This window comes from Prionailurus bengalensis, chromosome A1 (assembly GCF_016509475.1).
Source record: "Prionailurus bengalensis isolate Pbe53 chromosome A1, Fcat_Pben_1.1_paternal_pri, whole genome shotgun sequence".
In the NCBI taxonomy this organism is placed as follows: domain Eukaryota; kingdom Metazoa; phylum Chordata; class Mammalia; order Carnivora; family Felidae; genus Prionailurus; species Prionailurus bengalensis.
Window position 1 is genome coordinate 204,547,501 of NC_057343.1, and position 24,386 is coordinate 204,571,886.

General features: G+C 36.2%; 1 long non-coding RNA gene across 2 annotated transcripts in view; it reads left to right on the forward strand.

The window, feature by feature from the left end:
• LOC122494024 overlaps nucleotides 1-24,386 on the forward strand; it is an 81,845-nt gene that overhangs the window by 37,434 nt on the left and 20,025 nt on the right. Inside the window, exons 1-2 of one of the 2 annotated variants that reach the window (XR_006300087.1) lie at nucleotides 9,003-10,313; nucleotides 12,189-12,339. This is a non-coding gene — a long non-coding RNA (uncharacterized LOC122494024). Of the gene's footprint in view, nucleotides 1-9,002; nucleotides 10,314-12,188; nucleotides 12,340-24,386 lie in introns of those variants that run through there. The other variant, XR_006300088.1, reaches the window with a different exon arrangement.

Genomic DNA, 24,386 nt, shown 5'->3' on the forward strand with positions numbered 1-24,386 from the left:
AAAAGTTTGCATTTATACAATCCATCAATAAAAAATTTTAAGGCATGCTCCCCACTATATGTATTTTTTTATGTATTTTTATTCATAAATGTTTTATGCATACCTTGATTAATGCTTATTATCTCAAGTTACAATTCATGCTAAAAGAAAGGTTCATTTTCAATGACTTCTGTTATAAATCCACCTTCAAATAGTATTCTTAGTTATTTCAATTTTTGGTCTGATTTCCTTAGATAATAAAATTATCTTAGCAAATGATTTTTAATGTGAGCTCTGCCATTTTTTTGCTCACATGTGCTTGCATTATGGCCTCATGTTTAATCCATGGTTTCTTTGCAGAAACTTTTGAAAGCCACCCTTTAAAGGCTTACTTCAGAATTTTAACTTGATAACATGATATGTAAATCTAATTATCTGGGCACACACCAGATTGCCATGGGTCCTCTGGTACAGTCCCTGCAAGACGAACCCCCTTAGCAAGCCTTCATAGGACACAGCAGGCACAGACCCATGTTGCAAAAATCTCTTACATATACAGATAACTTTTATGGTTCCTCCCAAACTCATGTGCAACGCTCTTCTATGTAACACCACTATTCACTAATGAACCACCTAAAAGATCAGCACACAGAACTGCATTTTCCATTTGAAAAAGTCTGTGAAGAAAAATGCCAATGAACAATTTGACGAAAAAAATTTTAAGGTAAGACAATTAACAAAACACAGAGTTTGAATGTGGAAAGAGCTAAAATTTGTCCATATGGGGGAAAATAATCAGTCCACCAAAATACAGAACACAGATACTATAGTAGTAGAAAGATGTAAGAAGAGAAAGACATTGAAATGAGGTTAATGGAAAGTTTATGAATCTTTTTGTTTCTTAATTTTGAATCTTTATGAGTTTTTTTTTGGTGGGGGTGTAAAACATTTAAGTTCTACTCTCTTAGCAAATTTCAGTTATATAATGCAGTGTTATCCATTATAGTCACCATGTTTTACATTAGATCCTCAGAACTTATTCATCTTACAGCTAAAAGTTTGTACCCTTTTATCAACTTCTACATATTTCCCCCAGCCTCTGGCAACTGGCATTACTTTCCTACTCTGTGCTTTTGTGAGTTTAACCTTTTTTAAAAAAATTCCACATATAAACGATACGATGCAGTATTTGAATTTTCTTTCTCAGACTGACTTATTTCAATTTGCACTGCCCTCAAGTTCCATCCGTGTTGTTGCAAAAATGGATTTCCTTCTTTCTCATGGCTAAATAATATTCCATTGTTTTATATATATATATGTATATATATACACATGTATATATATACACACATATATGTGTATATATATACACACATATATGTGTATACATATATATATACACACACACATATACAATGATATATACATATACAATGATATATATATTATGATATATATGTGATATATATGTATACAATGATATATATAATGATATATATGTGATATATATGTATATATACAATATCATATATATGATATATATGTGATATATATAATGATATATATGTGATATATATGTATATATACAATATCACATATATATATCATACATCTTATTTACCCATTGATATCTGTTGATGGACAGTTAGGTTATTTTCATGTCTTGGCTACTGTGAATAATGCTGCAATGAACATGGGAATGCAGATATCTTTTCAAGATTGTATTTTCATTTCTTTGCGTATATATCCAGAAGTAGGATTGCTGGATGGTATAGTAGTTCTATTTTTAATTTTTTGAGGACCCTCCATACTGTTTTCCATAGTGGCTGCACCAGTTTGCATTCCCACCAGTGCACAAGTGTTCCCTTTTTCTCCACATCCTTGCTGACACTTGTCTCTTGTCTCTTTGGTGCTGCACTTCTAACAGGTGTGAGATGATATTGTGATCTTGATTTGTTTTTCCCTGGTTAGTGATGTCAAGCACCTCAACATGTCTTCTTTGGAAAAAAGTCTGTTCAGTTCCTCTGTTCATTTTTTAATTGGACGATTTGAAGCTTTTTGCTATTGAGTTTCATGACTTCTTTATGTATTTTGGATACTAACCCTTTATCAGATATACAATTTGCAAATTGGTTGCCTTTTCATTTTGGTGATGGTTTCCTTTGCTGGACAGAAACTCTACAGTTTGATGTAGTCTCACTTGTTCATTTTTGCTTTTGCTTCTTTGCTTTGTGTGTCAAATCCAAAAAATCATTGCCAAGACTTAGTCAATTACTGTATAATTTCTGTACAGTTTTGGTTTATTTTGTTACCACACAGTGAATCCTTAACTCTAAGCAACAGTTTACAAATGAGTTTGTTTGTTTAATCCCAATCTACTAATGATTTGAAATAAGTAAACATATATATTTATTTAGAATCTATTAATGATAATGGATCATTAAAATCAACTCTCTAAAGAAAATTCATACACATTAAGAGTTCTCAGGAGTGTCACCTAAATGTGATTCCCTTTTGAAAAACAGAGAGCAAACCATAATAAGCAAAATAACATTTTAAAGTAACTTCTGCATTGTTAATTATTTCAACCCATAAAAAGTTGCTCCTAGGGGTGCCTGGGTGGCTCAGTCAGTTAAGTGTCTGACTTTTGATTTTGGCTCAGGTCACAGTCTCACGGTTCAGAAGTTCAAGTCTATGTCAGGCTCTGCACTGATAGTGTGGAACCTGCTTGGGATTCTCTCTCTTTATCTCTCTGCTCCTCCTCCAGTCATGCTTGCTCTTCCTCAAAATACACAAAAAAATAAATAAAAATTAAAAAATAAAAAGTTGCTTCTAGTCATCAAACTTTGATATAACAAAGAATAATAATAGTATAAATAATGTGATGCAAGTTAAGAGGAAAAAAAGGATACTCCATTTACTGAAAGTCATTTAACTTGTCATGCAGACAACTTCCTGAAACACATGTTCAGATAAGAATTAAGACACTGAAACATATAACCTTTACTAATTCTTAATATATAAATAAAACAGAGTTTATATTAAAAGTCATCCAAGAAATGCAGATTCATATTGCTTCCTAGAAATTTCTTTTGATATAATTGGCAAGATGAAGAAATGTGACAACATCCTAGCTTTGTATGTATATCTTTTAGTTGCCTAGAGAATGCAAACATATTTTAAAACCCAGAAATGATATGGATCTAATTTCTGTTTTACTGTCTTGCTAAATTAAGTGGCTATAGATAACATGCAGAATATACCTTTTTTTAAAACTGAGAATATAAACTATTTATAACAGTTACTTTTATTTAAACAGAAAGACATAGGCATTTATGTGATTCCTCAGGCCAGCACTGTTTAGATGTGACAAAGAAATAATCATCAAAATGCAGCTCCCTAAGTAAGTGTCTGATTTCACACTTTAGGAAATGTGCTATCTTTCTGGTTGAGCCGGCAAGAATTGAGAAAGATTAAGAAAGTGTTTAAAGATGTTCATTAAAAAGTAGTTATAAAAATGTGAAAGAGACACAGCACCAAGCATGCCAAACAGAGTAAAACTGTCATCAAAAAGATTCAACAGCTATGAAAAGAGTTCTTCAAAATCTGCCACATTTTTTTCCAGATAAGAAAATCTATCAATTCCAAATGTCCACATTAGTCATGCATAAAGGCACCAACGTTTCACAGAAAACAAACAAATCTATCCCAACGAACCCTTGCTGTTTATCACATTCACCAGAGAGGCTAGAAAAAGTCGAGGTAAGTTTTAGTTCTTAGTGAAGTTTTTAGTCCTAAGGTGTTTTTCCAGAACATGAACATTATAGCTATTTGGTTCTCCTTAAATTTTTTTCATCTCAATTTTTATCATTCTACTTTTATTTTTTTCAATGCATTGTTTTAAAAATTACGGAAGTACTACATACTCATATTAATTTGCGAAATAATACAAGATATATAAAGAAAAGGTTACAATTCTTTTTTCCTCCTCCAAAATCTCTATGTTTTTTGTCCTGGGAAATGTGCTAATAGCCTGATGTGTTTTCTCCACCATGGTTTTCCCTCCTCATAAATACTTCTAAACTTTTATATACATGGATATTCATTTTTTATTTTTTGTTCTTATTGCACTTGAATTTTTTAGAAACCAAAACAATAGCTCTGAAATTTGCTTTTTAATTAATTAACTTATTTATTAGAGAGAAAGAGAGTGACACATGAGGGCGCAAAAGCAGGGGAGAATCTTAGGCAGGTTCCATGCCCAGTGCAGAGCCTGACTTGGAGCTCAATCTTACAACCCTGGTATTAAGACCCAAGCTGAAATTAAGAGTCGGAGGCCTAACTGACTGAGCCACCCAGGCACCCCTGAAATTTGCTTTTTTTTAAAAATTAATGTTTATTTATATTTGAGACAGAGAAAAACTGATGGTAAGCAGGGGAGGGGCAGAGAGAGAGAGGGAGACACAGAATTTGAAAGAGGTTCCAGGCTCCAAAGCCATCAGCACAGAGCCCGATGAGGAGCTCAAACTCAAAAACCATGAGATTGTGACCTGAGCAGAAGTCAGAGGCGTAACCAACTGAGCCACCTAGGCACCCTTGAAATATGCTTTTTAAATTGAACTACATGTCCCTACCATTCAGATCAATATAGTTGATGATTAGCACCATTATTTTAATAGCTATATAGTATCTATAGTATGGTTAATCATTTGTGTGTGATTGTGTGTGTGTATGTGTAGGTGTGGGTGTGGTGTATGTGTAGGTGTGTACGATATTCAGGGATCTCCCCTCCCCTATATTTTCCCACTACCAACAATGCTGAAACAAATATTGAACATGTATCTTTTTTTTTTAATTTTTTTTTCAACGTTTATTTATTTTTGGGACAGAGAGAGACAGAGCATGAACGGGGGAGGGGCAGAGAGAGAGGGAGACACAGAATCGGAAACAGGCTCCAGGCTCCGAGCCATCAGCCCAGAGCCTGACGCGGGGCTCGAACTCCCGGACCGCGAGATCGTGACCTGGCTGAAGTCGGACGCTTAACCGACTGCGCCACCCAGGCGCCCCTGAACATGTATCTTTATGCTTTTATTTCTATGAAACATATTGTCAAAAATGAATTGGCGAAGTCCAAGGATGAACGTATTGTTACTTTTAAAATTATTTAAAACTTAATATCCAAAATGATCTTGTAATTTACACGTGGGACACTTAATTTGCATCTTTCTATCAGTAAGATGGAGAAATATTTTATGCTTATAGATCTTTTGGAATATTGTTTTCATGAATCACTATTATCTATGATAGCCAGTACTTAATATTGTTTGTCTGTTAATTTTAGACATTCTGGGGAGCATACAATAATGTATTAATTTCTTAGCTCTTAGAGTCCCCCAATTCTTTATTACCTTGTGACGTCTTCTGAAAAAGTCAACTGAAATTCTTACTCATTAATTCATTATTTGGCTATTCATCCCCTCTGATGAGCCCTTTAGTTAAACAATTTTATTTTTCACTCTCAGTATTTCCAATTGGATATTTTATGTAACTGTTTGCTCCTACTTCATGGTTATCACTGTTATAAAGAGAATCTTTATTCTCTTACTGCAGTTCACGGACAACAGGCAGGTGTCCCGCCCTGGGAGCCAGTTCTGTGGAGGTCTCTGCTCTGGCACTTTTTGAACCCACAGTTGATGGTTCACAGGAATTTCTCTCAGACACTTAAGTCTCATTTGCATAACATAAGACAGTTTTTCTCTGTTTCAATTTGTTCCAAAAATGGTTTCTTTTTTTTTTTTTTTTTTTTTTTTTTAAATTTTTTTTAAATGTTTATTTATTTTTGGGACAGAGAGAGACAGAGCATGAACGGGGGAGGGGCAGAGAGAGAGGGAGACACAGAATCGGAAACAGGCTCCAGGCTCCGAGCCATCAGCCCAGAGCCTGACGCGGGGCTCGAACTCACGGACCGCGAGATCGTGACCTGGCCGATGTCGGACGCTTAACCGACTGCGCCACCCAGGCGCCCCCCAAAAATGGTTTCTAATGAACTCTAAGCTGTAACCACTTTTTATTCTGAATAATCTTTAAAATCCACATTTCTCATAAAATCTCAAACTTATAATTAAAAAGTCATTTACTCAGGGATAATCACTAAATATACACTCAACCTCTTTACTACCTTCTTTAATTCTGTCAGGTAGATTTTATAATCATCCCAAACTACCATTGAGGGCTGTCATTTAAGGCTAATATGTCTTCCTCAAATAGAGTATTATTTTCTAAAACATACTGAGAACATGATACATTATTTAAGAGGCTTTGTAAGAGCTTAAATATCTAATGATTCATTTATCAGGGAAAATTTCATCGAACAAAAAATTGACACCCGCCTCACATGCAAGCATTTATGGAGAATTTATTCCCTGTAATACTGAGATAATTTAGGCATTTAGATTATTTCAGCAATTCTCCCATAAGTGCAGCTTTTGTTATGTCTCCTAGGTCAGTTTTATTTTTAGTTTCTCTTTGACTCGGGCTACTTATAAGTGATTCTTAATTTCCAATATCACACCCTTTACTGTTAATTTCTAATTTTATTAGATTATCTATCATTGGAATAAACACAAGTGGTTTTTTTTTTGCTCCCACAAACAAACAAACAAACAACTAGTAAACCCTTACCCTCCTAGTAGCCATGTGGGAGAAGTCTCTCTCCTCCAGGTTCTTTCTACATGCCAACTGCTTTCTCTCCCAACTGCCAAGGCTGGGGAGAGTTCAGGCCAGTAGCACAGCATCCCTTCAGTTCTAACAGTGCTGGCATGAACCAACAGTGCCACCAAGAGCAAGCCCAGGCATAGGGATTTTGCAAATGAAGCAACAGGATTCTGCCACTTGAAGTACTCGTGTAAGATTTGTGCCCAGTTTCTAAGCAGTTGTCTTCTCTGCCAATAATATCTTGGCTCCTGCCTGGTACCAAAGAGAATGAAGTCCTATAGCCCCCTGGATCTCAGAAAGAGCCTGCTATGTCCCCTCCAGGTGAGGGCAGCATGCCTCTCAGTATTTTGTAAATGCCCGGAGAGAGAGAGAAGGGAGGAAGATGGCACCTAGGAGTGTGGCCAAAATGCCATCCTCCTGGAATTTCTCCAGTTGTCAGTCTAGAAAATCTAAATCAAATGTTTGAGTAGCAATCTTAAACATAGATGAAATGATCACATTATCTCTGGTAGAGATCTACATGAATGTTACAAGTATGTTTTTTGAAATATTAATAGGTGATAAGTCAAGTACAGCAAGATTACCTAAATAAATGCATTTGGAAAACAATTATATCTGAAAAGTTTCTTTCCTGCAAGATTTGTGAGAGGCTTGAATATGAAAATTTTCAGCACATTTATTGCTGTCAGAGGTAGAGTTCATGGTGTTTCTGATTATTTTGACGTATTGTTTTTTTTTTTTGTCATATTATTATTGTGGCTGCTCATGGCATTGTTTTAACACCATTTCCAAGACTGTATTTCTACAAAACATACTTTGGAAAAAGTTGGCCTTTACTTTTCCTCCAAAAAATTACTGAATATATTATTATTTTAATTTTCAAGAGGGTTATTATACAATTATAATTTTAGTACAATTACACAATTTTAAGTATTGAAATAATTTATGTATTTGATAAAAGTAATCAACCACAAATTATTTCCACAAATTATTTCACAATTTTAATTGTCAAACTATAAAATAGGGGATAGAATACAGAATTAGCCTGTCTCCCATCCTAAAATCCAGTCTGACTCCCCAGAAGTTAACACACACACACACACACACACACACACACACAGATTTTCTAATGGAGTGTTTTTATTTTTATTTATTTATTTATTTTTTAAAAAATTTTTTTTTTTCAACGTTTATTTTTTGGGACAGAGAGACAGAACATGAACGGGGGAGGGGCAGAGAGAGAGGGAGACACAGAATCGGAAACAGGCTCCAGGCTCTGAGCCATCAGCCCAGAGCCTGACGCCGGGCTGGAACTCACGGACTGCGAGATCATGACCTGGCTGAAGTCGGACGCCCAGCCGACTGCGCCACTCAGGCGCCCCTAATGGAGTGTTTTTAAACATTTATACAAATAGGCCCATATCCTAATCCCTGTTTGGGTCATTTTCAGAATACTCTTTTTTCTTAAGTTTATTTATTTATTTATTTTGAGATAGAGAGTGTAAGTGGGGGAGGGGCAGAGAGAGAGGGGGAGAGAGAATCCCAAGCAAGCTCTGCTCTGTGTAGAGTCGGCAGAGGGGCTTAATCCCAGGACTGCTAAATCACTGCCTGAGCCAGTATCAAGAGTCTGTCACTCAACCAACTAAGCCACCAGGGCGCACCCAAAAACAGCCTTAATTGTACCTTTCAATATCTCTGCATTACCTGCACAACACTCACTTTTAATAACTTTATAATATTCTATTATATGGGTACGCTTAATTACTCCTCTATTGAAAGGCTTTTAGATTATTCCAGTTTTTCACAATTATAAACAAAACAGAAATGAATAATCCTGTAGATGATTTAGATACACTAAACAGTATAAATTTTTTATAGGCTAGATTTCTAGAAACGGAATTCCTGTGCTAAATATCAAGCATATTTTTAATTAAAAATTATCTTTGAAAGCAATTATAGCAATATAAACTTCTAACCGTGTAGGAGACTGTGTGTTTATTCACATTCTTGCCAGGAATTCTCACATTTTAAAATTATTGCTAATCTGATCCCTGGAAATATGGAAACACTGAAAATGATGGGATCTGAAAATGGCTGGGGATCTTATCACAGCAATAAGCTGTTTTCAGTTCCTTATTTGTGAACTCTTGATTTTGTACATTATTCTAATAAAATTTTAGAGTTTCTTATTTATTTGTGAAAGATTTTCTCTATTAAGGAAATCGGATTTTTTTTTACTCTGTTGTATAATATAAATATTTCCCAAGTTTGTTTTTGTGGTTGTGTTGTTTTTATTTTATGATGTCCTTATTGCAAAGACGTTTTAACATTTAGAAATCAAATGTATCTACTTCTATGGCCTTTGGGTTTTGAGTCTTGTATAAAAAGGCATTTCCTATCAAAGGTTAAAAAAAGAAATCATTTAATTTTTGTATACTTTAATATTTGTATGTGTATGTGTCTGTGTGTGTTTACATGCTTGATCATTAGAATTTTATTTTGGTATAAACAGTTATGTAGAAATCCATTTGATGAGCCTCGAAATGACTGTGAACTCAACACCTTGTCTAAACTCTTATGACAGACCCTGAACCATGGGCACCCAGGTAAACTCCTCCTGAATTCCAGACCCACAGAATCTGTGAGATCATAAGTACTTATTTTTAAAAATTTTTACGTTTTGGAGTAATTTGCTCTGTAGCCATAGATAACTGACAATATTCATTTAATCAATTTTTATTTAAGTTTTTTTAAAAGTCAAGATGGGATGGTGAATTTTGCCAAATGGCCTTATTTTTTTGGCCATTCAACTTATTAATATGAATTATATTAGCAGATTTTTAAATAATGTATCATCCTTATGTTCCTGGAACAAACTCCATTTTAAAAATATTAGTCTTTAGATACACTGCAGGATTATATATATGTGATTTGCTTGAGGTTTTACATTAACATTCATAAATGATGTACCTATATATGTTTTGACTGTCAAAAGTTTTGGCAGTCTACACTTGGAAAAAAGTTGAAAGTATTGGAATTTTCCATTCCTTCAAAGTGTAATTGACTTCACCTGTGACTCCACTCAGGAATGGTGTGTTTTCAAAGTGAATATTTGAAAATCCTCTCAATTCTTTACTATAATTGTGTTTAGATTTCATATTTCACCTATGGCAAAATGTCGTGGTTTTTTTTTTAGAAAACTACATGACATCTGTGTTTTAGTAACTGAATAGAGTTGTGCAAAAGACTTTTATATTTCTTTCACATTTCTAGCCATCCCTGGTCATTTCCCCATGTTTAGCTCTCGACCCTAAACTGATGCGAGCTGGAGGTAAACACCTCCACTTCCTGCTCACGCAGGTGGGACAACTCTCATGTATGATCTATGGTCTGTCATTATCCCTAGCTGGACAGAGCCCTGTTGTCCAGAGCACAAATCGATTCCATATTGTATGACATTCCGTCTGGTGATTTTTTGGATCACCTCCCAAGGAAGCTACTTGCACTGAAAGCCTAGTCCCACTGTCGAAACCCTGGTGAAAAGAAATGTAGACACCCACCCCAGAGACTCTTCCAGCAGCGCCATAGCAAAATTCGTTAAAGCTTTATTACCATTAATTGTGAATCTTATTCTTTTTTCCCAAGGTCAGAAGAGAGAGAAATCAGACGTTGTGGGAGGAGAGTCAACGATGAGAAGAAAGCTCCTTTGTGGGGATACTATTTTCAAATTCAATGAACAAAGCATTAACTCACAAATAGCACTGCTCATCATTTCATGATTTATTGTGATTGCTTTTTTGAAAAATTTTTTGAACGTTTATTTAATTTTGAGAGAGACAAAGAATCCAAAGCAGGCTCCAGGCTCTGAGCTATCAGCACAGAGCCTGACGCAGGGCTCAAACCCACGAACCACAAAAGGTCATGACCTGAGCCGAAGTCAGCCACTTAACTGACTGAGCCACCCGGGTGCCCTGAGATTCATTACGATTATTGAGTAACAAAGATTTTCTATATTGGTATAAAATATTATATTATGTTTTAAAAAAGAACAATTGCTAAAGAAAACTAAAGCCGTCATAATTCTAATTTGCCCTTCTTGATTGACTTTATAGAAAATCTGCATTGGCCTACACTTTATCTTCAGAATCTAATGTAATGTTCTACAATTTGAAGAGCTTTATAATTACTCACAACAACTTGGGATTTACAATTCTCTATACAGTATGGGCTTGTTTCAAATAATGAAAACTGATGCCAAAGAAAATCCAATAGAATCTTAGTATTTAAAAAAGCAGTCACAGTACCCCAAAAGGACAGACATTGAAGAAATACTTATTAATCTGTTGCTTATATAACAGAACTAATTGATCCTTAGAAGATGAAACTCTCTTGTGATTTACCATAACCTTAGTTATATCAGAGGACTGCAATGGTCACTACTGGTTGTAAGACACAGGGCATTTGTGACAGCCCATCTCTTCCAATTATGGTATTGGCTGAAGAAGATTCAGAGCAGTACTTAAGTTTTCAGATGAGCAAACCTTATTCTTTCTGATAATGACAAGCTCGCTGCTCCTAACATTCATACCTCAAACACATTGATACTCTCTTACAGGGAGCTGATTATCTCAGGAAGGCCAAACATTTCTGGTCTATTTCAAGTGGGTGTTTATACGAAACAAATTTTTTGATGCATTTTCCCTGAGAAGTGATTTACTTTTTCCATGATCATTTAACCACACTTTTTGATGTCATCTTATTCTTAGTTATGTCCCTCTCCTCCATCCAAATTCACACCTCTCAAGGAAGCTTGTGGATTTTGAAGATTTACTTAGCCTAAAAATTCATATAAAGAATGCCCTTGTGAGCATCTGTTTTTATTAATCTGGATTCAATTCATGTTTGTTCTCTATAGGCTTATAATTTCACTCTCATAAGATAACAACAGACAATTTTACAGGAAAAATAATATAATTCTTTTTACTCATACTCTTTAATAAAACCTACATATGTAAGAGGAAATACATTTTGAGCGGGCTTTGAACACTGCTATTTTTATTGTAGATTTTTCCTTTGGAAAGTTGACCTATTATTTGCAAAAGTGTAATTCAGAAAAAAAAAAAAACTTCTAGTAAAGTAGGGCTAAAAATTATTGTTAATAGGCCTATTTTTCTTCCTTTGCTCTTTAAAAATATGGCCTCAATTAATGAAAGCTTGCAGAAAGAAAATTTAAAGAAGTTCAGTAATTACATTCTCTATGTCATCTTTTTAACTAAATTGTGTTCTGTTATGAAAATTAACTGTGGTGTTTAATGTATTTTTTTCTCTAGATAATGTTCTAAGAAAGTAAGTTTCTAGAGAAAACTTTCAAATGTGATGGCAAACATAATGAGCTATTACCTACAGAGAGAGATTTGGTGAAATAAATTGTATACAAAATGGTGAAATAAGTGAAATTTGCCATGAACACTCACATACCACTTATTCTCTTGAAGGTAGGAGAGAGGGGACCTTGACCACTGTCCCAGAGCCTTGGATAAAGTACCAACTCCATCCCCAACGTGGTCTGGGAAGATACCCGAAACAAAACAGGACTGGAAATGCCAAGTGCACATTTCACAAGTGAGTCAAGACACAAAATGACAGGTAATTGCTCAACTTCCACAAACAGAGTCCAAATTAGAAAAATTATGGGTCATGTTGCAATTCTGATAGTAAAACCAGTCATATCCAGGAAGTCACAGACATTATTATTGATTGACCTTCTATGAGTCAAGGAAGTTAACTGCAGTATTTTTTCATTAATATAATACGAAAACATATTTAACTCTATAAGGCCATATTACAGGGTGGCTTTTAAAATCTACTTCATATTCAGTCTCCTCTAGGAAGCTTCCACATTGTTCCCCTCAACTCAGTCCAGGATGGATGTCCTTCCCACATCCTTCTGTAGTTCCCTTTTTCTATACTTTCCCTACTTTGATTGCCTTATTTCTTGCCTGTCTCCTCCAGTGAATTCTATGCCCTTCGAATATAGAAATCATACTCAGGCATCTTTGTGGCCTAAGATTATATTATTGCCTCAAATAAGATAAGGTCCCATTCTGTGCTTATTTTCTAAATGAATGAGTGAATGACAATTCACTGCTCCAAGACCCTGTTACTACTGTCTACCCTGATAAGCTGCTCACAGCTTATTCTCAACTAATCAAGATTTTAACTGATATAGGTTGCCATGTTTTTCCTTTAAAGGGTATCTGAATTTTCACTGGGGACACATTAGAATCTAAAGAAAATCTGGTAACAAACTTTCAAGAATTATAATATTCGACTGGGAGGTACTATTTTAAACAGAGACATTCTTTATAATCATATTATGTAGACAGCCAGTGCCATCACTTCGTAAAACTAGCCTAGCTTTGTTGTTATATAGAAATGTACAGATATGTATATTTGGAAAGAGAACCAACGAGTCTGATGGATGCTAAGAGCCATAGAACTATACTCCTGCAATTGAACCTGACTGGATAAAACTTCCTTCTGGTTTTCTTGGTAAGGCCTGTGGTATGAGATGCAGTGAAAGAAAAGAGGGAAAATACCCTGTCTTGGCCGCAATGGTACAGTGGCTAGTTGTGCCCTTGGTAAGCATGTGTCTACTGGCTGCTGAGACATCTACTTTTTGCTATTTTGCTTCTCACCTGGTAATGATTCCAAACGTATGATATTTGAAAAAGACATAAATCATTAGTTCCCAGTTAGAACAATTCTAAAGCAAGCAATGTGTTTGGCATTTTCAGAAATGCTTTATTGGAACGATCAAGGAGTTGAAAGGCTGGAGTTAGGTATAATGATCATTTCCCTTAAACAGAAGAAGGTCATGATGAAAGTTGCTTTTTATCAGTAATTAGAGTTCTATAGCAGCAACATTCCTAATTATGATATTTAGACCATTAGCAGATGAACAATGTTATTTAGATTCTGCTACGGAAAATCACCCCAGGCCATGTGGCATCTTATGGAATGATTGAGTATAATGCTATTTGTGGTCTACATCTCACGCACTTACCCCAACCCGCCTCACATACACACTCCATCTGGACTCATTTATTAAGGGCACTTTTGTGTTCAACACAGAACCTGAGAAGTGGCACCTCAATCGGCTTGGAGATGAAAACAAACATCCCTGTGCCTTATTAAATTTTGCACAACATGGGAAACATTATGAATGGTGAGATAGAGTGAAACTTCAGTATATAACGAGCAACAAACATTTATGAATGACCACAGTCCCGTTTGAATTATACTTTCAGAAACACAGGCAAGGAAATCAGGAGGATCCAGAATCAGAAATTAGAAAAATATAGAAGTTGTTTCAAAATGACTTGCCCAGCATATTTTTTTAGGCCAACTCATCAGACATATTCACTCATCATTCATATTCAGGGTCATGCATTATACGAGGCATTAAGAATAGGAAGAATCCTTCCCAAAAGATGCTTTTGCTTAGAAGACTCTGAAATGCTAAGACAAAAAATTCTGTCCAGTGGACTGTGAAATGGATTGTTGGTACAGTTTCCTGGACAGTTTTGCACTTTTTCAGAGTGAGAAGGAAATAACACTGGTTGATGTTCCCACAGACACAGCTGGGTGGGTGTTAAGCAGCATGGAATTTCCCTGGTTTAACTTGTGCTGTTAGTCTGGCTTGGCTTGCCCTGGGCTGGCAGTCTAGTGTCACTTGACCCAAGCAGAAGCTCAATCACTTTGGTCACAGGACAACAGTACTTTAGAGTTTAAGAGCTCTTTTGTTTCAGGAAATTTTCCCAATTATTCAATCTAAGGTTTCATTTGTTTAATGACTTCCTCATTTTACCATCTAATGTGCTTCCCCATGCCTTCATCTTTTTGCCTTTTTATTTTGTTTAGTTATTCTTTGGTCTAGCTATGGTTAATTTAATCTTTCCTCCTAAGTCAATGCCTCTAACCCCTGGAGGCACAAGGCCAAAGGCCAAATGACTTTAACTGCCAACATATAAAAACTCTCAAAGGTTGGTGAGGTGAGTGTCATTACTGAAGACGTGTAAGTGGTGGGGCGGGAATGTCTATACCGTAAGGCATAGTAAAGTGTCAACTCGGAGTTGCAATCATTCAATATGAAGTCCTTTTATTGGGGGTAGTAGAGCTTTTAAAGGTTTTTCCTCTCGTGTTTATTTAGGCATTTTGTCCCATTAATTGGGTGGGAGGGATTGAGGAGTTTATAGGAAAAAGTTCAACGAGCACAAAGCAGAGTTACCCTGGGTGATGTGTGGCCGGCCACTTGGAGCTCTAAGAGGGAATGTGTTTTGTGGGAAATACTTAAACACATTTCTATAAAATGTTTAACAGAATTTGTGCACAATATAGTAGTACTTTAAAAGTTTTACTAAGCAGCTTAATTCCTAACCTGTACTACGACAAACATATAGAGCAGTGGAAGAAATCTCACAGGCTTTAAACATGTCGATATGTGCCCATTGCTCCTTTGTCAAATATGTGATTTTCTTTTCGTCAGAATCAATGCCAGATGCATTAGAGTACTCAATAAATGTTAGTTACATGGAATAATTTTTCTTTATATTCATCACAATTTTCTTTCTTTCATTATTTGTGGTTTTTTTTATTCCATGAACTCTAATCTTATTTTGTCAGTCCTCTTTCCTCTAAGTTTTAATTTTAAGCTTTCTTTACATTTTTCTCTAATATCTTCAAATTTTGTTGTCAGAATTTACACTTTGTACTCCCTCTGTCACTTATTCACGTTTGTCTTTGTTCCATTTTGGACAATATTTTTCTTTATAATTCCTTGCCACTGCGTGTTGCCTCTGCAAGTGAGCTTGCACCAATTTTCATTTTAAACAGCTTAGGGGCTTCTGCGTGGCTTAGTTGAGTGTCCGACTTCAGCTCAGGTCATGATCCCGTAGTTCATGGGTTCGAGTCCCACATAGGGCTCTGTACTGACAGCTTGGAGCCTGGAGCCTGATTTGGATTGTGTCTCCTTCTCTCTCTGTCCCTCCCCCACTCACACTCTGTCTCTCTGTCTCTCAAAAATAAATAGTAAAAAAAGAAAGAAAAATGGGGGCTCCTGCCTGGGTGGCTCAGTCGTTTGAGTGTCTGATTTTGGTTCAGGTCATGATCTCACAGTTCGTGGGTTCAAGCCCTGAGTCGGGCTCTGTGCTGACAGCTCAGGGCCTGGAGTCTGCTTCAGATTCTGTCTCCCTCTCTCTCTGCCCCTCCCCTGCTCATGCTCTGTCTCTCCCTCTCAAAAATAAATTAAAAATAAAATCCTTAAAAATAAATAAATTTAAAAGACAGCTTAAAATTTTTCAGAGAATTATTCAAGCCCTGTTTTAAAATATGTTTCATAAAGTGGTTTTTACAGAAATCAGAGATTGAAAAATGTGTGGTATTAGCATAATATGTCACTTTTTTCATTCAACGAATACACAACTGTTTTGAAAATCCTAGTTCTTACCTTCAAGGCAATTTTTATTTTTTTATTTTGTTTTTAAGTTTATTTCTTTTTGAGAGAGAGAGAGTGCACAAGTGGGAGAGGGGCAGTGAGAGAAGAGAGGATCTGAAGCTGGCTCTGCACTGACAACAGAGAGTCCGATGCAGGGCTTGAACTCACAAAGTTCAAGTGAGATCATGACTTAAGCCATAGTTGGACACTTAACCAACTGAGTCACCCACGCACCCCTTAGACAATTTTCAAAGTCTTTTTAAAGGTATTTCATTACCTGGGAAGTAATTCTCATATTTTCATATTTTATAGTCTATCTAGCACATAGTACCCATTCAATAAGTGAAAATTACTTTATTATCTGATATACTTTGCGTTCTAAGAAACCATTTTACATACAAAGGAGAACATAATATTGGGATATAAGGTGGACTGTCTCCTCCTCTTTTGAGCCAATTTGTCTATCTTTTACACTAATAATCAGTTTCAGAGTATTTAGAGAAATTTGTTGGTCCCTTTACTATAGCCAAATGAACATCTACCAGCAAGTGCAAAAAAATTCTTCCACTGCTTCTATTAGGTTAAACTGCTTTAGATATTTGAGGATTGGTATTCATGGAAAATGCCATGTTATGAGATTTCTAAATATAGATGCACGCAAATTGTTATTAAATATTTCCAAGCACCACAGGTTGAACTAGGTTATCACTCTCTGTGCTTTCAGATATCTTAACGATTGATTTGAAACGTCACATATTTCCTCTAGGGGTAGCAGCCACCAAAATAGTCAAAATTACTACACTGGCATGTCAGGTCCAGTCTGGCGGGAACACATAAACATGATCATCATTAGCAAATATGGGCCAGATGTTCATCCTCTAAGAATCTATGGGAATGATTACTTGTGTTATGGTGTATAGTCAGTCTTGACATGAAAAAAACAAACTTAATTTAGCATAGAAGAAAGTACAAAATTGCAAATGATCCTACTGCACCTCTGGAGAAAAGAAACGATATGAGATTTTCTTAAGTACAGTTGGTATTTTGGATATTGATAACCATTAAGTTGTCCAATAATAGTAATCTTTCCATCTGTTCCTAATTGTAACCCCTATTGTATCATCTGATCTACTTTATTACAATGGCCTAATTAAAAATTTTTCTAATATTTTTCTAATTTTTCTAATATTTATTTAGAAAGAGAGAGAGAAATTAGAGAAATAGAGAAAAATTAGAATTTTTCTAATATTTATTTAGAGAGAGAGAGAAAGAGAGAGACAGAGCATGAACAGGAGAGGGGCAGAGAAAGAGAGGGAGACACAGAATCTGAAGCAGGCTTCAGGGTCTGAGTTGTCAGCACAGAGCCTGATGCGGGGGCTCGAGTTCACGAGCTGTGAGATCATGACCTGGGCCAAAGTCAGACGCTTAACCAACTGAGCCACCCAGGCACCCCTGGAATGGCCTAATTTGAAAGAGTGAGAACTTTTTTTCTTTTTTTTAACTTGGATATACCTCTTTTCTTTCAGTTACTCTAATTTCATCTACTAATTTTACTATGGGAGACAATCAATGGACAGTCAATTTCTTAACTATCCTTCCTTGTTTAAAAAATTACTATTTTTGGGGCGCCTGGGTGGCGCAGTCGGTTAAGCGTCCGACTTCAGCCAGGTCACGATCTCGCGGTCCGTGAGTTCGAGCCCCGCGTCAGGCTCTGGCTGATGCTCGGAGCCTGGAGCCTGTTTCCGATTCTGTGTCTCCCTCTCTCTCTCTGCCCCTCCCCCGTTCATGCTCTGTCTCTCTCTGTCCCGAAAATAAATAAACGTTGAAAAAAAAAAAAATGTTTAAAAAAAAAAAAATTACTATTTTTTTGTTTAATGACTATATTCTAGCATACCAACTGGCTTGAAGACAGATATTCATTAATAACCTTAAAGAATATGTCACTTGTGATATTTTGGTCTACTTTGTTTTCTTCTCATTAGCATGAAGGCCAGATAATACTTACTTTTTTTTTTTTTAATAACAGCTCTGTTCATAGCTGGTACTTTTATCTTATGTTGTCATAGAAATAAAAGCTCAGTATTATACATTAAAATATGGCTGCAAAATAAAAGAATATAGAAACTTCTCCTGCAGAAAGATTTTCAAATACTGTGCTTGAGTAGCAGACTATGGTGATTTATACCAGGTTATAGTGAAGTAGGTCATTGAGTTATGATTGCACAGCCATCAAATATTAATTTGGGGGCATTATTAAAAATTACTGTAAGGGCATGTACCAGATAATTTTTCATACATCTCAATTCCATGCGTAATCTTTCACTGGTATATTTGGAGCAAAGGTTTCGGTGAAGCTGGATGTAGATTGTCTATACAAACCACACTGAAAAGAATTGAGACTCAGTTCAAGAGTGTATACTTTCAAAGTCATGCCATAATATGTTCATCAAAACCTATATAGTTGTGCTATATAGTCACAGTCTTAAAATGTATTCTACTTAGAGTCATGTATGTAATGGCGTATCTGAAGATTGCTAAATGGACAGGATTGACCAAGCAATGTTCAATGACTTTGAAAGCATTTGATGGGGCACCTGGGTGGCTCAATTGGCTAAGCGTCCAACTTCAGCTCAGGTCATGATCTCGTGGTTCATGCGTTCGAGCCCTGCGTCGGGCTCTGTGCTGACAGTTCAGAGCCTGGAGCCTGCTTCAGATTCTGTGTGTGTCTCTCTCTCTGCCCCTCCCCTGCTTGTGCTCTGTCTCTCAAAAATAAATAAACATTTAAAAAATTTAATAAAGCATTTGAAAGCATGTTTAAACGAGCTGATTATTATCTATGGAGCGTATGAGTTCTATGTGCATGAGTCACAGAGTCATGAACACTGGTGGATACCAAAATCGATATGATCACACCCCCTCATTTAATGTCAAACTTCAGAATCCTGTAGCTAATGAATCAACATGTTTTACTTTTCTTAAGCATTTTTAGCCTGAAATTACATTGAAAGTTCTCTGGTGACAGTCTAATAATTACTTTTCACATTCCAATAATACAGTGCTTAAAAGTATTTTAAAACTAAGCACTTTGTACTTTAAATATACTTCATTGCTAATATATAGTTCTAAGCCTAATCAATCAAATATCTATCAATGTGTAATAATTACTTTTCACATTCCAATAATACAGTGCTTAAAAGTATTTTAAAACTAAGCACTTTGTACTTTAAATATACTTCATTGCTAATATATAGTTCTTAGCCTAATCAATCAAATATCTATCAATGTGTACTGTGCAAAGAGCATGTTGCCAAATTCCCCTGGGCTTATTCTTTTATGCACATCAGAGATTAAGTTTCTAGTCTATTGGAGCTCAAAAATTAGCCACAGGTCCTAATACCACTTAAATTAGTCACATTTAGGTGTGGAAGAAGGTTAATTGACAGACTAAACAATAGCAGTAGCATAAACTTGAATTTCTTCTTTTAATCTTTATTAGAATAATGGTATTAAATATACTTGGATTTCTCTGATGAATTTATCTTGTGAATTTAAGTATATGTGCTGCCGAAGCAAGCACTATTTTGTGAATTTAAGGTTCTTAACAAATTAATAAAGCTACTCCTTCCTTTAACTCTTATCTCAACTCCTGATGTCCCAAAGAAATACCACTTAACTTCTGGTCTCACATTTCTCTCTAACTCGTGTCAGTACGGTTTTTGACACTTAGCCACTTACTGTGTTTTAATATGATTGTCAACTAACTTCATGCAGGTAACTCCTGATAACATCCTCTCACACACTACCTTGTATTTATTGGCTGTTGGATATTTCTTTTTCATCTTCCTTACTTTCTTTTTGTAGCACCTAGTAAACTAATGTAAAAAACTACTATTTGAATTAAGAATACATTTTTATTGGGGTGCCTGGGTGGCGCATTTGGTTGAGCATCTGACTCTCGGTTTTGGCTCAGGTCATGATCTCACAGTTTTGTGAGTTCGAGCCTTGCACTGGATCTGTGCTGGCAATGCAGAGCCTGCTTGGGATTCTCTCTCTCTTTCTCCATCTGCCCCTCCCCTGCTTACACTGTGTCTGTCTCTCTCAAAATAAATAAACTTAAAAAATATTTTTACAAAGATTAAATTTTATTTAGCATATTAATGAATTCTCATAAAACAATGAATTTCCATATATGTTTTTACATATGTATATACATGAGGATGTACATATACATATGTAAATAAGGTTTTCTGTGTGAGATAATTAAAGGATCAGAAAAGAGTATGAAAAAATACACATATTTACACACCTAGTAAAATGACCAAAATCCAGAACACTGAAACCACCAAATGTTAGCAAGAATGTGAGCAACAGAAATTCTCACTTATTGCTGGTAAGAATGCAAAATGGTACAGCTACTTTGGGAGACATTTTGGGGTTTCTTACAATCCAGCAATTGTGCTCTTTGGTATTTATCCAAAGGAATTGAAAACATGTTCACACAAAAACCTGCACTCAGATGTTTATAGCAGGTTTATGCATAATTGTCCAAACTTGAAAGCAACCAAGATGTCCTTTAGTAGGTGAATGGATACATGAACTGTGGTATATTCAGACAATGGGAATGGTATGTCCAGCACTAAAGGGAATGAGTTATCAAGCCACGAGAAGACATGAAGAAACCTTAAATGCATATTATTAAGTAAAAGAAGCCAGTATGAAAACGCTACACACTATATGGTTCCAATTGTATGACGTCCTGGAAAGGCAAAATTATGAAGACAATAAAAAGATCAGTGGTTGACAGGGGTGGAGCGAAGGAGGGAGAGAAATGAATAGGCAGAGCACAGATGATTTTTCAGGTCAGTGAAAATATTAAAATAATGGGTATGTGTCATTATACATTTGTCCAAATCCATGGAACCTACAATATCTACAGTGAACCCTAAGGTAAACGACAGACTTTAGATGATAATGATGTGTCAATGTACTTACATAAGTATATACTTATATCTATCTATCATCTATCATCTGTCTATCTAATTAGTAGATAGCTTTATATATATAACTGTAAATAGATAGCACTATTTACCAAGGGAAATAAAAGTTCCATATTTATCATAGAGCTGAAAAAACTACTATTACCTATTTATTCTTCTTGCTCAAGTCCTTCTCTCCAAATGCCTTCATTAAATGGGCTCTCATCTCATTGGGCTGAAGATAAGAAACAATTTTTGAACTATTTTCAAACAATTTGTCCACGTAAAATAGCTTATCCATGTTTATTTTGAGTCCTTAATGATGGATATAATTAGAGGGGAGAAATTTTGCAATGATTCCTTGGAAGGAATACTGGTAGTTGTCAGTAGGTTCTAATCACATGCATGGCTTAAAGAAAATGATTGACAAAAATCTTCAAATCTTAGTTTAAGTCCAAATGGCTGGATTTTCATACAAACATACTAAAAGTTTATCCTTTGTCCAGTGTCCTCAGGGCTGCAACTGCCCAAACCAAACTGAAATTTGATTAGGAAGTTTGCCAGATTATCATGCTAGCTTGAATTCACCAAGCCTTTGACCTGAGGAAAACTGGAATTCTGAAAATTGGAATAGGAACATACAGAAGGAAAACAGTCTCCCGTGGACAGTGAAATTGGCTCCTTCCCTGTAAATAGGTCTTAACTCTAAGATACTGACTTCCCTAGGTGGAAGGATCATGCCAGGTTCTCATGTCACCTCACATTGCTCCAGACCTATAATCAGAACTAAAATGAAGAATATTTGAGCAGAGAACCTACAAACAAAGCCCCTGGGATGATAAGATTTTGATAATTTATATAATTTATATGGATACAGATGTGGAGAATATGTGTAAGAATGGAATATGAAAATTCTAGACATAAGAGGGAAAGGAATAATTTTAGAACAGGTTGAACTAATCAATACAGATTCAGTCACCACGTTGGTCACCATGCTAGCTAGAGCAGTTGGGTGTGGTTCTTTTTTTCCTTTTCTTTCCGTTTTTTCCCTCCCAGTTTGGTTAACTTTACCCTGAGCTCAAATTCTTCAGTATAATGTAGAGGAAAAGAATGTAGAGGCTCACAGATTAGTAAATGTTGGAGAGGAGTGAACACAGCAGACTGCTCAATTGGTCCCTAACCATCCTCTCTTAAGGGGCCAGCATGTATTCACTACTCCAAGGTTCTGAGAAATATCCCAGGGAGTGGAGTCCCAACATCTCTTAAAGGTGATGCTAGGGGCTGCACTCTGGAAGAAAGTGATGCTTGTGTGTGATACTGCACTTGAAAAGGGCTCCTTGATACATTGTGATACTAGATTCCAGGGTGTCAGAAGACAAGGAATGGAACATACCCGTTAGGTTGAGTCACAGTGACTCCAAAAAGCAGCAGTATCAGCAAAGGGATCAGAATGGTACTATCCATAAGGTACTTTGTGGTGGTATATTGATCACTGGGCCCCTGAAATGAACAAAGAACTGAATAAACCCTAGACTTAGTGAGTGGAGGCCTTACCTAAGTCACCAAAATTTATAATATTTCTTCACCCAACTTCCAGACATGGGTTAGTTCAAATATCTAGTGGTCCTCTGACCCAGAGAGGGATAGAAAATTTTGAGTTTGAACTCTGTTATAATATTGTAAGTGTATACTTTGACTCTCCTTTTTAATGCTTTCCCAGAGGGATCTGTGTCTATTTACCAGAATAACTGTGTCTTTGGAAAAGACAGTGATCAATGACAACTATATATAAATTATATAATTTATTATAAGGAATTAGCTCATATGATTATGGATGCTGAGGCTGAGATCTAGAAAAGCCAGGGGTGGGGTGCCTGGGTGGCTCAGTCAGTTGAGCATCAGACTTCGACTCAGGTCATGATCTCACAGTTTGTGGATTCGAGCCCCGGGTTGGGCTCTGCACTGACTGCTCAGAACCTTCATCCTGCCTCAGATTCTGTGTCTCCCTCTCTCTCTCTCTGCCCCTCCCTCGCTCACACTCTGTCTCTCTCTCTTTCAAAAATAAATAAACATTATAATTTTTTTTTTTAGAAAAACCAGTGGTATAGCTCTAGTCTGAGTCCAAAGACCTAAGAACCAGAAGAATCAGTGGTTTAAGTTCTGGTCTGTATCTGAACTATCATTTGTCCTTGTGTAAGTTCCAGTCTGAGGGCAGGAGAAGACTGATGTCTCAGCTCATAAAGTTAGTGAAAATTCTCTCCCTTCTTCCATTTCTTGTGTTTAATTCAGGCCTTTAATGGCTTGGTTGATGCCCAGTTCCATTGGGAAGGGCAATCTACTTAATCTACCCATTCAAATGCTAGTCTCATCTGGAAATACCTCCACAGACACAGCCAGAAATAATGTTTTACTAAATATCTGTGGCTCCGTCAAGCTGACACATAAAATTAACCATCACCAGCAGACTGGGAGGACTGGTAGAAATCATTGTTTGTACAGATATTCCAAGTCTCGTAAGAAGCACCTTCACCAGGGCAAATACTGCCATTCTTTCAAGAGACTGTGCATAGCAGGTGTTGAGGAATAGGAGCCAGATCAGAAGCGGAAAAACATAAAGATACATGTCATATGGCAATGTGGCTGACAGTCTGGGTTGAGGGTGAGGCATCCTTTGGAGAACTCGAAAGGATAGTTGGAGGGTACACTATAAATGGAATTAAGGCATTGCATGAGTGGATGGGCACTAGATGAGGAGCCTGTGGTTGGGAGATTAATATGATTTAATATTAATATGGTTTAGTGGTGTCTGGGTGGCTCAGTTGGTTACATGTCTTACTTTGGCTCAGGTCATGATCTCATGGCTCATGAGTTCGAGCCCTGCATCAGGCTCTGTGCTGACAGCTTGGAGCCTGGAACCTGCTTTGGATTCTGTGTCTCTCCCTCTGTCTCTGCCCGTTCCCCGCTCACATTCTGTCTCTCTGCCTCTCAAAAATAATAAATAAACATTTAAAAATTTAATATTAATATGATTTAATCTGTACCATAGGAAATGCCTGATGATATGTGGTTTATACAAAAGAAGGAGCATTTATACTATAAAGTGCTATATTGCTGTATGTTATAATAGTTACTATATATGCTCACTTCTGTCTTACCTTTAACATGCTTCTGATCCTTTGTAATGTCCATTCCTAACTGCCTTGCACACCCATTAGCTAGTC